Genomic DNA, 12,871 nt, shown 5'->3' with positions numbered 1-12,871 from the left:
GAGTGGGATCTGTTCACATCAGGCGGGCTTCTTACTATAGCAGGTGTCCTGTATTCTATCTGGAAAAGTTCTGGGGGCTGAGGGCCTAAAAGGATAGTGGTTCTTGACACAGGAAGGTGGGGAGTAGAAGCCAAATGAGGAGACCAGCCCTTGATGCGGCGCTGCATGGTGGGACGACAGCTGGAGCAGGAGGCAGAGGCCGTTTCACCTCCTTCCTGGGGGGAGATGGCTGTAGAGAGCCTTGTGCCAGGCATGGTCCTGGCCACTCAACCATCGCTGCATTGGCTTCTTACGAGGGAGGGAGCAAGCCCCGCCCAACAGGGAAGCAGAGGTCCAGAGGGGCCAGTGCTGGCCCAAGGCCTTTGGAAGGGAACAGGCAGAAGCAGTGTTGAAGGCCAGCTCTGATGGACTGAGCAGGCAGAAGCAGCTGTCCGGGTGAAGTGGGGAGTTGACATTTGGGGACCTGAGAGGCCCTCATTCCTTGGTGGTCATGCAGCCACCACGAGGCCTGGCTGGGGGCCCGACCAGAGGCCTGGGGGCCCTCAGTGACTGTCTCCATTTCCCCAAAAAGCTCTTGCTGTCATCCCCAACTCATTTTTGCTCATTTGGTTGTCGGTGGAAGGACAGGACAGCTGGCCCAGGACCTGCTAATTATAGTTGCTCAAGTGTTTGCACAGAGGCATCGAGTCTCCCTCCGTGTCATGCCGCTCTCCTTGAGGACAAATGAAACCTTTAACCTTTCTTCCTGAGTGCTGGCCCACACCCGCTAATCTCCCAGTCCCTCCCCCACCAGATGCCCTGGGAAAGAGTCGTTGGCAGGGAACCCCCACCCCAAGTCTTACCTTGGCTGCAAGTGGCCAGCCGACCTCCTGCTGTCCCAACTGGGAACTCGCTTCTCTCTGAAAAGTCATGAGATAAGTTTATTTCTTTAAGGAAGGGGAAATTGTGCCCTCCACAACGGCGTGGCCATTTTTCCTGCCTTCCCGCCGTCCTGTGGACGAGCTGCATTTTCCACAGCAGCGGTCCCTGCACACAGCCTCTGATCCTACTTCTGCCACCTCCCTTTATACTAGGACCTTCTTTTCTCCATGCTGCTGCATTTGGGTGCCTCTATGATTTTTTTTTTAGGTGATATTTCTTGAGTACTTAGTATGTGCCAGACACGTTCTAACATTTCATATGTTTTAATTCTTTTCATTCTCATAACTACCTGTAAGGGCATGGCCTTTATTGTCCCCATTTTCAGACGGGTAAACGGAGGCCCAGACACACCTCAAACCCCTCGTGGGCCTGACTTCACCTTTCTCACCAGGACTGACCAAGGCCAGCAGGTCAACCCAGCTGGCACCTCTGTTCATGTCCTGGGCCTTGTAAGTTTGGGCATAGTGACCAATGGGGTCCTGGCCAAGTTATCGAACCCCCAAAATGCTGAGTCTCAAATTGTTAACTTTTAAAATGGAGCCTCCCCATCAAGGTTTTAAAATTGGTTTTGGAACCCCTGGGCCCCAGTTGGTGTCCCTGTTTCTGTTTTGGGGACACCTATAAACTCCCACTATAAGAGCCCAGGCAGCTTGTGCAGTGCAGGCCAGCTAGGGGTCAGTGTCTGCTCCATGTCCGGAGGCAGGGTGGAGGAAGGGCGTGTGGTGACACAGAGAGCGTGTGCGCTCCACACGTTAGTCCGGGTGAATGTAGTGCTTGTAAACATTTTTATGTCCCTAAGAATAGCCTTTTTTTTTTTAAGAATAGCCTAGCGCATACTTGTTTTTTATGGGACACATACATCGTGTGCGTGTGTGCATGTATGTGTATGTGCGTGTGCACGTGTGGTTTGTCTATGTGTTGTATGTATGTGCATATGTGTGTGCATGCACATGTATGAATGGGTGGTGTGTACATGTGTGATGTATGTGGTATGTGTGTCCGTGTGTGTGTGTGTGGCATGTAGAGTGTTCAGTGTGCATGGTATGTGTGTGTGCGTGTATGAATGTGTGGTGCGTGCACATGTGGGGTGTGTGTGTAGCGTATATGGCACATGTATGTGGTGCATATGTGTGGTTTGTGTATATGTGCTGTGTGTATGTGAATGGTGTGTACATGTGTGGTATATGTGCTGTGTGTGCATATGTATGTATATGTATGCTGTGTGTGGTCCACATGTGTGGTGTGTGGTGCACGTGTGTGTGTACGTGTGTCTCTATGTGATGTGCGTATGCACCTGTGTGTATGTGGGTGCATGTGTCTCTGTTAGTGTGTATGTATGGCGTAAGTGTGATGTGTGTGGGGTGCATGTATAATTGTGTGAATACATGTGTGTGTGCACACGTGTGTGTGTTCACTGTTCACACAGGCACACACAGTGTGTATAACCCCACTTCTGGGAAGTGACCCTGGCCATCCATGCAGCGCCTTCCTCCTCTCCGTCTTCCTGGCATCACGTCTTCACTAAGTCCCTGCCCTGTGTGTCTCTCCCTTGTTCCCAGTGCCTGGGCAGAGTCTGAGAGAGCAGGGGTCTTCCTGGACCCCCAAAGCCTGGCTCTGGACTGGCTCTTCTATCTCTTACCCTGACCACCATCAACAGGGACTGCCTGGCTTTGTCCTGCTGCCCTTGGTGTAAATCTGCCCTTTGCCATTGGTTGGTCCTGTCCTCCCTTGCACACAGTAGGGCTATTGGCAGTCAGTGAGGCCTGAGGCTGGGTCTGGAAGGCTGCGTGCCCTTGAGCAGGACACCCGTGAGCAGTGTCTCCTCTCCCCTCCCAGGTGGCCTGGAGTGTGATGCTGCTTTTTCCCAGGAAGGGAGCAGAAGCTTGACCCTGGAGCACATCAAAAGGTCTGGGAAATGAGCTTTTTTTTTAACTATTTGTAAATTTATACATGAAACTCCTTGGAGTGGAACTAACTCAGGCCCTTTATCTTGCAGCTGAGGCTCGCTGCCCCTGGATGGGCAGTGAGCATGGCTCCTGTGGCCCCGAGGATGGCCCACCTGCCCAGAGGGGTGTGGCACCAGCATCCCAGTCTCACTTAGTGCCCTCCAGGTATGTGCACCCTCCTCTCATGCACCTGACAAAGGTTGGCCTTCCCAGCAGCAGGAGTGGCTACACGTATTACCTGTGGAGGGGAGGGGAGCGCATAGCCTTATTTGGAAGGTGAGGGTCTAAAGAAATGAGGGTGTACAACCGTAATATAGGAACATAATTTAAAATCCAGAATAACCCCATTATCCTTGCCTGTCTGTCATATATTATTAAGGGGGTGTTAAAATCTCCCACCATGATACAACGGGTACCAACACCCCGGGAATCTTAAGGGGCCTCATCCCGCCTGACCTGGAGCAGAGAGACCAAGCCCCACTGGGGGACATGTGTGACCCTGGACAAGTGACTGTAAATCACGCGCCCCCCCGCCCCCCCCCCCCCCGCCGCCATAGGACCGAGACGGTGATTTTGAGTTGCCTTTAGACAAAACAAAATGTAAAATGCCTGGCACCTGGTTGGTATCCAACAAATGTAAATACGGCCATGATTTTAGGCAGCTCTGTCCCCCAACAGCCTCACTGCAAAGCCCTTTTCATTTTTATAGAATCCAGAGGGAAGATGAAGGGAATAGGAGCTGAGAGGGTCAGCCTTGGGCTCCAGAGTGCCTTTCTTTTTGTGCAACTGTGTGATTTTTATTGGTGCTGCCTGGGCTTCCGTGTGGTTCTAGAGGAAAGCATGTCTCCACGTTCGGTGACCTCAGCCCTTAGGGATTCACTGTCCGTAAACCTGGCACTGCACTTTATCTTTATTTATCACAAAAAATTCTGTATTTGCAAAACTATGACAAAACCCCGAAAATATGCACAAGGAGCAAGTCCAGTCCAAAATAACCCTTCCCCCCACCCCCCACCCCGCCACAGATAGTGGAGCCTTGCCTGTGGGAAAGGCGGTTATGAATCGGGCAGGTGGGCAGAGCCCTGTGGAACCTAAGCTCACATTTCTTCCACACAAAGTCACGGTTGAAAATAGGGCTCTGTTCAGAAGAGGAGAGGGGTGGCTGAGGGGTCGGAGAAAGTTCTGGAAGAGCCCTACCTGCATTAACTCAGCAAGAGGAGAGGCATTTATTTAACCAGCTAACCAGTTGGATAGTCTGCAGGGTCAGGGGATCTGACTGACATTGGTTTAAAGTTAGGCTTGGTTTTCGGGGCTCCTGGGTCACCTGCTGTCTCTGAGCCTCGATGTCTTTATCTTTAGACGTGAGTGTGGTCATACTTATTGGTCACTCACAGCCTGGCTGCTGAGCCCTCCAGGGGGCCTGATGGCCTGTGACTGCTAAAGGGGACCTGGGGCAGCTGGGTGTGAAGCTTAGGGTGCAAGCAGGAGTTGGGGTGCCTTGGGGAGAAGGGGTTGTGATGGGGAGTCGGGATGCAATGCAGTACCCTGGGTGTGGGTGAGGGGCAGTGGGGAGCGGGCAGGGACCAGCAGGAAATACCTGTGTCTGTTTAGCCTGTTTAGTTCTGCACTGGAATTGGGGAGGAAACACAGCAGTTGGCGGCTGCTGTCACTCAGGGCAGGCGCAGGCTGTGGGGGGATGCAGCAGGTACGGGTCTGCCAGTGAGCTGGCTGTGCTCTGTGCACGTGAGCGGTGGGGCTGCTGCCCTCTGAGGCCCGGGTCCCTTTCTCCCCGGCGTTTTCATTCCAGTCACCAAATCCCCAAGGGCCTGTGCCACAGCATTTAGCTTTCAGGGCCTCTTATCGACCAAAAAGGAAAGTCCTCTTCCTGCCCCCCCACCCCCACAATGGGCACATTGCGGACACTGCAGGAGGCTGGGTGGGGGCTAGAGCTGTGGGTGGAGAAATTGAAGCAGGCAGGCACACACCTGCTGGCTGAATGTCACTGACAGGCCACCTTGGAGGCCCCTGGGCCCCAGCTTCAGAGCACATAAAATTAAAAAAAAAAAAAGGAATAGTCTTAGGGAGAAAACAAATCCCCTGTGTCTGCAGAACTGCTTTGGGCATTTGTGCCCACCCCGATCCATCCCCAAAGGGCTCTCTCTTTTGTTTTCGTAAAAACAAAACCAAATGAAAAGAGAAAGAAACAAAACAAAACCCACACGCAAAATGTTTATTTTAATTCTACGAGAAATGCACCGATAAAATTCCTAAAAATCGAACATTACTAAAAATGTTTATTAGTCATTACTGACAAATCAAACACTGCCGTGACAGCTAAAGCCATCATCGTTAGCCCTCCCCCTGTCCCAGACTCCTTCCCCAAATTAACCCCTGGTGCCAGTTCCAGGTGTCTAGTTTCAGATACGGTTCTTTGCATTTGCTTATATTTATAAACCACTAACATATATTATTTTGATTATTTTTTGCATATAGCATATCATAGCTATGTTTTCTTTGGCAGCAGCTTGTCTTTCTTCACTCGAGAATATGCTTGGAGAGAATAAAGGTTGACAGCTTCCTTTAGAACACCAGCTTAGAATTCAGTAATGTGTACACGCCAGAGTGTTTTCAAATCACCTCCATACTCTGCAAGCCCCAGGTCCTTACCTCGGGGTGGGGGGCGGATAGGAGCGGCAGATGCAAGTAATTGCTGAGGCCTGGGTTTGGGTGGTGGGCTCTCAAGTATTTATTGCATTATTGCAAATGAATATATGAATACATAAATTAGTGAACTAACAGGCATCCCTGGACCAATGACAAGGGTGTGTTTATGAACAAAGAATCGTGATTAATTCAGTTCGGCACCAAATCCTGTGGTCCATTGAAAGACAATAGGCCTCGCCGTTGCGTTCTTTTTAAGAGCTGTTTAATATTCCAGGGTATATGTGCACCAGGGTGCGTTATACGTTCCTACCGCTACAGACACCAGCTGTGAGCACGCTGGGGAGGAGGCGTGTGAATATAAGCCTTGGTCTCGGGCTCATGATGTTCCTTCAATTATTTTAAGAAATCAATACGAATGAACATGTACAAGACAAGCGGGCTTTGCACGGAGCAGTGGTGAGGTTTTAAGTCATACAATTCTGCCCAACTGGCTTCCCCAAAAAGCAGTCTAAGCCACTTGCCTTTTTTGCTTTTGCTAACAACACCGCACTGAGCGTTCCTGTGGCTAAACCTGTAAACACGGTCTCAATTATTCCCTTACCACAACTCCTCAGAGGTAGAGTTGCTGGATTAAACGGTTTGCAGGAATTTGTTTTAGCTGAGGGATCTTTCTGAGATGCCCTTTTGACCTTGTCATTCTCCTGCTTTAAATCCTCCAACCGAATTCCCGGAGCTCCCAGAATGTGGTCCAAAACAGCCGGAGCCTGGCACGCAGGACCCGGGGGGTCTGGCTCTGAACTCTCTAGCTTCATGCATCCCCACCCCCCCCCCCACCCAATTCCCTGCCTGGCGCACCGCGGCCACACAGGGCTACCTACCCCTCTCAGCGTGCCCCTGCCTGCTCGTGAGCCTTCAAACCAGTCTTGAAATACCCCCTATGGTGAACTCAAAGTTAGAGGTGCCCTCCTCCAGAGCCCTCACAGCACCTCCAGCAAAAATCTACCAAAGCATCCATCTCCCGAATTGTGATTCTCTTTTCCCCTAGTCCAAGAGAACATTCCACATTTTTCTAGAACAAACAAAACTGATCACATTTTAATTGCCTCCTTTCCTTTGTCCCTTTACAGTGCCCTTGGTGCCCCTGACCCCAACTGGCCCTCAGTGTCACCTGGACCTGACTTCCTGTAGCTGAAAACCATGTACTCTTTCTCTGGGTGACAGGCAGCTTCAGAAAACTGCATCATGTCTGCCTGTGGCACCAGGTAAGACCTCAGAGTGCAAAAACCTACAAACACATGCCTGGGGAGGCTTAGGTTGGCACCCCACTGCCCCAGACTGCTCTGGGCATCTCTAGCCCTTGGGCTTACACACCAGGTCCCCCAAATCTGCTGGGAGCTCTGTGCAGGGCGCCAGAATCCAGGGTCATGGGTCTCACGGGTTGGGGGCAGTGTCCCAAGGCCAGGAGTAGCAGCAATGGATTTGCTGGGCATAGTTACAGCTGGAAATGGTTGACGGCGTCTTTCATGGCAAGCAGGTCTGGTCCCAAACATGAACAGGAGCTGGGCTTGGAAGGGAGGAACCTGATGGCAGGTCCCATGCCAGGTGATGGTGACAGGATGGGGTCGAGTGGGTGTGTCTGCCTTTGGGACAGTGTCATGGGCTTTGGGCTAGAGAAGCTATGACACCAAGTGAGATTGGGTCCTGATTAGGTGGTGGTGGTGGTGGGGGGGCAACAAGAGTCACTCAGTGTGCTCAAAGGTTGGGTGCCCTTTCTTTTCCCGGGGTAGGTGGGATTCCGAGAGGCCAGGCATGAGCTTGGAGCTGCCGTCCCTGCGCACAAACCCAGCTATAGAACAGACGCGCGGTGTGTCCTCGGCAGCTCCCTAAGCATTTCTTTGCCTTAGTTTCCTGATGTTAAAACAACAACAACAAAACAAAAACAGAATCATAATCTCCCACACACAGGGCTATTGAGAGGCTCAGTGAGATAATAACCCAAGTAAATCACCGGCACAGTAGCCAACACAAAGCACCTAGCAGAGACCAGACACTTTCCCTGTCACGTCCTGTCCCCAAATGCCTGTCCCCCCCGCCCTGAGACAAGAGGCCGCTTGTTTTCCCAGCAGGAAGACCAAACACTTAAACAAAAAAGCTGAGACATGACAATAAACATGGAGGCGCTGCCCCCTCGATGCGCCCCACACCCCAAAGGGCCACGCGTGCCTTTTCTCAGACTCCTGGGGGCTGGAGGAGGGGCTGCCTTCGCCGGCTTTAATTGGGTTTTTCTGAAAAGTTTGGCGATGGTGCATTTTATAAATATATAGAATAAGCCAGACTGCTCTCGAGGCAGGTTTTTTAGGCTCACAGTTCATGCATCTTGGCAGGGGTGTTTCGGAAGGCACATGGTTGCAGCCCCTCGAGGTTAATAATTCCTGGAAAAACTTCTGGCTAAACCTGACATCTGAATTTTGCAGAAAATGCTCCCTGGGCCAGGCTGGCCTAAATGAGCTTCTGTGTGTCAGGTGGACTTACCTAGTGGAGGGATGACGCGCGTATTGCCTCTTACACAAAAGTGGACTTCCTTGGTCCTGAGCACACGGCCCTTCTCTCCTGAGTTCTCCGCTTATTGACTCTGGTTGGAGACACTTCTTGCCCCAGTGGTAGTTCTCTGTGGCCCTTTGTAGAGCTGGCCATGTCTTTGTAGATGGGTTAGCAATTTAGCCCCGCACTTCACGCGGGAACTCGAGTTCCTAACTCCCAGGTGCAATGAATGACAAGGCAGCCAGGCTGTTGGCGCCTGGAGCAGGAGGGGCTGTTAGTGGGAGGGGGTGGCGCTCCCTCGTCAGCAGGAGCCCCTCGCAGCAGCCTGCTGGGCAGGGGCTAGAGGGTATGTTGTCACTCCCCGTGGCCTCTGGCCCTGGTTTGGGATTTGGGTTGGTGACTTTCCAAGCTCTTCTGAGCCCTTTTCTGCACCACCAGCTACCCCAAGACCAGAAACCTTTTATTCACAACATTTGCGATGGGGCTGCCGTCTGGTTCCGCCCCCCTCATAATGAGACACACACATGTAAACGTCACTTTATCAAACATTTTCAAATGGACAGCTTCAGATCAATCCTTTAATAGATTAAAACAACAGCAATGTCAAAAAAACGTTAAAAAAAAACCCGAGGCTCCTCCAAAGCAAGCAGTTTGCCCAAGGTTGGCCGCTCCTAAGTGAGGTGGCTGGGGCAGTTTGTCTGTCTGTCTGGGAGACAGGGGCCAGCCTGTGCCTTCCACCGGCGACACGATGCTGCCCCCCCACGGCAAGCCCTAGCAGCTGTCGCAACCCCGCGGCTGACAGCAATGGTGATGGGGTTGTCAAGAGTGGGACAGTTAGGTGGCAGTGACAAGGGGCTCTGTCCTCCCTGTCATTTTGCCCTCCCAGAGGGTGGCCAGGCCAGTCTCTGTCATTTCATGGTTATAGCCCCCGGGTCGCCCACTGCCCAGCCTGGCCTTCTCCATGCACAAGTGCACATGTGTGCACGCACACACACATGCGCACGCACACACACGCACACACACACACACACACATGCACAGCGCCTGGCCTGGGAACAAAGGCAGGAAAACTCCTTTAGAAACTGCAGACCAGAGCCTCGCCTAGTGCAGGTCCCCCGATAAAGGCTGCGGCCCCGGAGTTCCTGGGAGCAGATGGAGCCCTGGGAATGGGCCCTGAGAGCCAGCACAGACTCCAGGGCTGCCTCATTTATCTGCATGCAGGCTCCTCGGCCATCACTGGGCAAGGGGGCTTTCCGAATTCCCTAGTGTCCAAGGCATGGGCCACCACCAGCCAAGCCCGTGGCTGTGGCCCAGCCTTCAGAAAGGGGCCCTGCTTTCCCATGACCGGTGGCCCCTTGAGTGGCTGTAGCCACCTCGTTACACCCCCAGGACAGCTCCCTGGCTGCACCAGCTTACTGCCTTAGAGAGGACAGTCTTTCCTGGCCTGGGAGTGGGGAGGGCACTTGGCACTTCAGGTGGCCTGGCCCTGGATTTGGGGAGTTGGCTGCAGGACAGCCCCATTCCCCCCGCCAGCCCAGAACTCACCCCCATCCTCTGCTCCTCTCTCCCTCACTGCCTCTTGATAACTCAGACGCTGCACGCACAGCCGGCTCGGTGCCTTTGCAGTCAGCCCGGGGCAAGGTGCGTGGGAAAGCCCGTGCGCCCCTGCTGGCCCGCTGCTCCCCGCCTGGCCCACCAGGATTAGAGCTTGCCGAGGCCTAGCCACACGCACTGCCAGCCCAGGCACAGAACTGCGTGGCGTTCCCCGGCCAAGTGTCGGCCTGCCTCTCTCTGCTCGGATGCCTCCTGTGACAGGGAGCTCCCTCTCTCCCTGAGAAGCCTGCTCAGGGCTCCCAGCACGCGAAGCTGCTGTGCCGATCCTCCCCCTGCCTTGCGCGTCTGCCTCGCGGCTCGCAGCAGCCCTCGAGCCCCCTTCTGCCCTCGCATCTTTGCAGGCAGTGTGCTCGGTCTCAGCCCTCTCTCTTCAGCACTGAAGAGTCAAGCCCCATCAACCTTGGGATCAGGCTTGAGGGCCGGTCACGACCCTCTGCCCCTGTCCCGGGCGCCTGGGATGGAGCCCTTTGCCCTGCGCTTCTTCAGACAGGCCAGGGGAGGGCGCAGTTTTCCCCTCCCGGGTCCAGCGGCTCTGAGTCTATCTGTGCAGCAGCTCCAAGCCCTTTCTCGGCTTTTTTATGGCCCCTTTGCCAGTTGCCAGGGAGAATGCGTTCTATGCAAAGCCCCCTGCCTTTTCCTCAAGAGCAGCTGGCCAACTGGCTGGCCCTGACCAGCCTGCAACAGGCGCCTGGTAGGGTGGGGGCTCCCGAGCCATGGAGGGGACCGACCTGAGAGCCACCAGCTGGGGTTGGACTTTGTGCTTCCTAGCTGTGGGACCCCACGGAGTTCCTTTTACTTCACAGAGCCTGGGTTTCTTCTCCATACAGTGGAGCTGAGCAGGGCTCCCTCCTCCCAGCTGCTGGGAGGGCTCGATTAGAAGTGGGATCACATGAGCTGGGCACACAGCAGACGCTGCATCAATGTATGTGGCGTCATGGTGGGACCCCTGGAGGGGCAGAGGGGCGGAGGGATGCTTGAGGGTGGGTGTAACAAGTGTATGAGGGAGAAAACAGTCTGGCCTTTGCAAACTCTTCTTTGAGAATGTGAACAGGAGCTTGCCCTCGCAAAGTCCCCTCTACCGGCTCATCACACAAATCAAGTCAGTGAGGCAGCCCCTGGCCTGCGGAGCTCACAGTACAGGCAGGAGACACCAGGAATGGCACACTAAGCCCACATCAGCATTTAATAGCCCAAGTGTTTGCATGGTCTGTAACAGCCCCGGGGACCCAGGGTAGGGACCAAAGATACCCTTCCCTGCCTCTTCCCCCAAGGGCCAGCTTCCCCAGGGAGGGTTCTGGGGCAGGGGGACCAGTGGGGTCCAGCCATCCACTCATGCACTCCTTCTCCAAACAGCTGCAGAGCACCTACCTTCCCCGGCCCAGACCTGAGCTGGGGCTGGGGACGAAGAGATGCCGGTCTGCTTCTGGTCCTGAAGCTCAGTCTGGTGGGGGAAAGAGACAGGGAATAAGTCACCATAAATCAAGGCAGCCCCGGGTGAAGCAGGGCAGATGAGATTTATGGATCTCCATCCTGGGGCCAGATCCTGAGCTGGGCTCTCTGCCTGGGATTTGCCCTTGCAGGAACCCTGGGCATGGGCCTCAGGATCCCCATTTGATTGATGGAGAAACTGAGGCTCCAAAAAGTGAAGTGCTGTACTCACCGTCTCTCAGCTGGTACGAGCCGGGGCAGGCTGGAAGCCCAGTGTCAGTGAGCTGCCCACCACACCCTGCTGCTCCAGTCAGCTCAGCAAGGGCTGTGCCGAGTGCTGGGGGGTGTGGGTGGGCAGGGGATGGATTGATCAGTTATAAGCACCTCCCAGCGGTGCTTGAGATCCCAGCTCCTCTGTGGCCCAATCCGTTTGAAGGGCAGATTCAAAATTAGGTGGTAGCACCTATGGGCAGAGGCTTATGAAAATGGGATTATGAACCTGACGTGGGGAGGGCTCTGCCTGTCTGCAAGCAGATTGCAGACGAGGATGGAGGAGGCTGGGGCTTGTTTATGTGGACAGTGAGAGAGAGAAGAAGTGGGTGTATCTTGGTGCTCCCTTGGGTTTCCCAATCAGAGAACCAGCCTTGGAGGGACTGAGTGGGCATGAGGCTGAGAGGGGGAAGAGGGTACATGTCTTCGGGATGGACCCTTACCCCAGGGAGAATACCCCAAGCTGGAACCCACTCTTTGGGGGCTCCTCAGCCCATACTCCGACATGGACAGGGACTCTGAGCCTCCCTGTACCTCAGTTTCCCCATCTGTGAGATGGGGATGGGAACCAAACGTTGTTGCCAAAGTGACCCCTCTAATTCAGCCTGCCCCTGAGCACCATTAGGATGGCCCGGCACCTGTGTGTGATGGCCCCGCACCTGTGTGTGCTGGCCCCGCACCTGCGTGTTGTCCTGGCAGTGTCAACAGGAGGTCCCAGGTCCAGAGAGGAGGGCGTGGAAGGGTGAAGGGGTTGGGAGTAGTGCCTCCACCCAGAGAGGCAGCCGCCGGGTCCGCATCGGCAGGAGTTGGGCCACTTCAGATTTGTGCCAACTCACGATGCAGTGGAACCAGTCTGAAGCCTTCAGCCATGAGCCAAGAGTCTGTGGCGCCCCCAAGTGCCACAAGGGGGCTGCCTGGGCCGCGTTTTGAGCCTATAAAGTGAGGAGGGGGAGGCATCACGAGGGACCAGTGCTGTTGCAGTGGCAATTTGAATCACAGCCCAAGCCTCCAGGGTGGCTGGGCCCTGCCTGGGAGGGTGGCCTGCCTGTCTTGGGGTGCCGCTGGCTGCGCCCCTCCCTCACGGGCAGCACTGCACTGCAGCAGACTGCAGCAGAGGGTCGGACTGGCTGGCCTGCTGCTTTCCAAAGTGGGGGCCGAGGTGGGGAGGGAACCTGTCCAGGCGGTGCCTAGGGAGCTGGGCACCCCAGAGGCTGCCTAGGTGAAGGGGCCTAGGGTCTGGCAGCTGCAGATGGGCAGGGACACAAGAGAGGCCCAGGAGGTGGGGTGGTGGGTGAGGGGGCCAGGGAGATAGATGTAGGTCTGGGGCCAGTGGGTCAGATTCTGAGTGGTACGAGGGACAGTAAAGAGGGGGAGGCTGGGGACAGGGAAGAGGGGGCAGTGAGGGGCAAGGCTTCCTTCCTGCTGGGGACAGATTTTAGGGTAAAAGCACCAATTTTGTCTGCCCAAAAAAGCAATAAATAAAATAA

General features: G+C 54.5%; 1 long non-coding RNA gene and 1 other non-coding gene across 12 annotated transcripts in view; both read left to right on the top strand.

The window, feature by feature from the left end:
* Positions 1-2,921: 2,921 nt before the first annotated feature.
* LOC126084102 (uncharacterized) overlaps positions 2,922-12,871 on the top strand; it is a 66,888-nt gene continuing 56,938 nt past the window's right edge. For all 11 annotated transcript variants that reach the window (XR_007518940.1, XR_007518938.1, XR_007518939.1 and 8 more), the window contains exons 1-3: positions 2,922-3,032; positions 5,806-5,987; positions 6,659-6,793. This is a non-coding gene — a long non-coding RNA (uncharacterized LOC126084102). The remainder of the gene's footprint in view (positions 3,033-5,805; positions 5,988-6,658; positions 6,794-12,871) is intronic.
* LOC126084876 (small nucleolar RNA SNORD112) lies at positions 5,674-5,750 on the top strand. Its single transcript, XR_007519110.1, has one exon. It is a non-coding gene; the product is annotated as a small nucleolar RNA SNORD112 (small nucleolar RNA).

Source organism: Elephas maximus, chromosome 10, assembly GCF_024166365.1.
Source record: "Elephas maximus indicus isolate mEleMax1 chromosome 10, mEleMax1 primary haplotype, whole genome shotgun sequence".
Taxonomy (NCBI): Eukaryota; Metazoa; Chordata; class Mammalia; order Proboscidea; family Elephantidae; genus Elephas; species Elephas maximus.
Note: the sequence above shows the minus strand (reverse complement) of the source record. Positions and strands in the feature narration are given on the sequence as shown.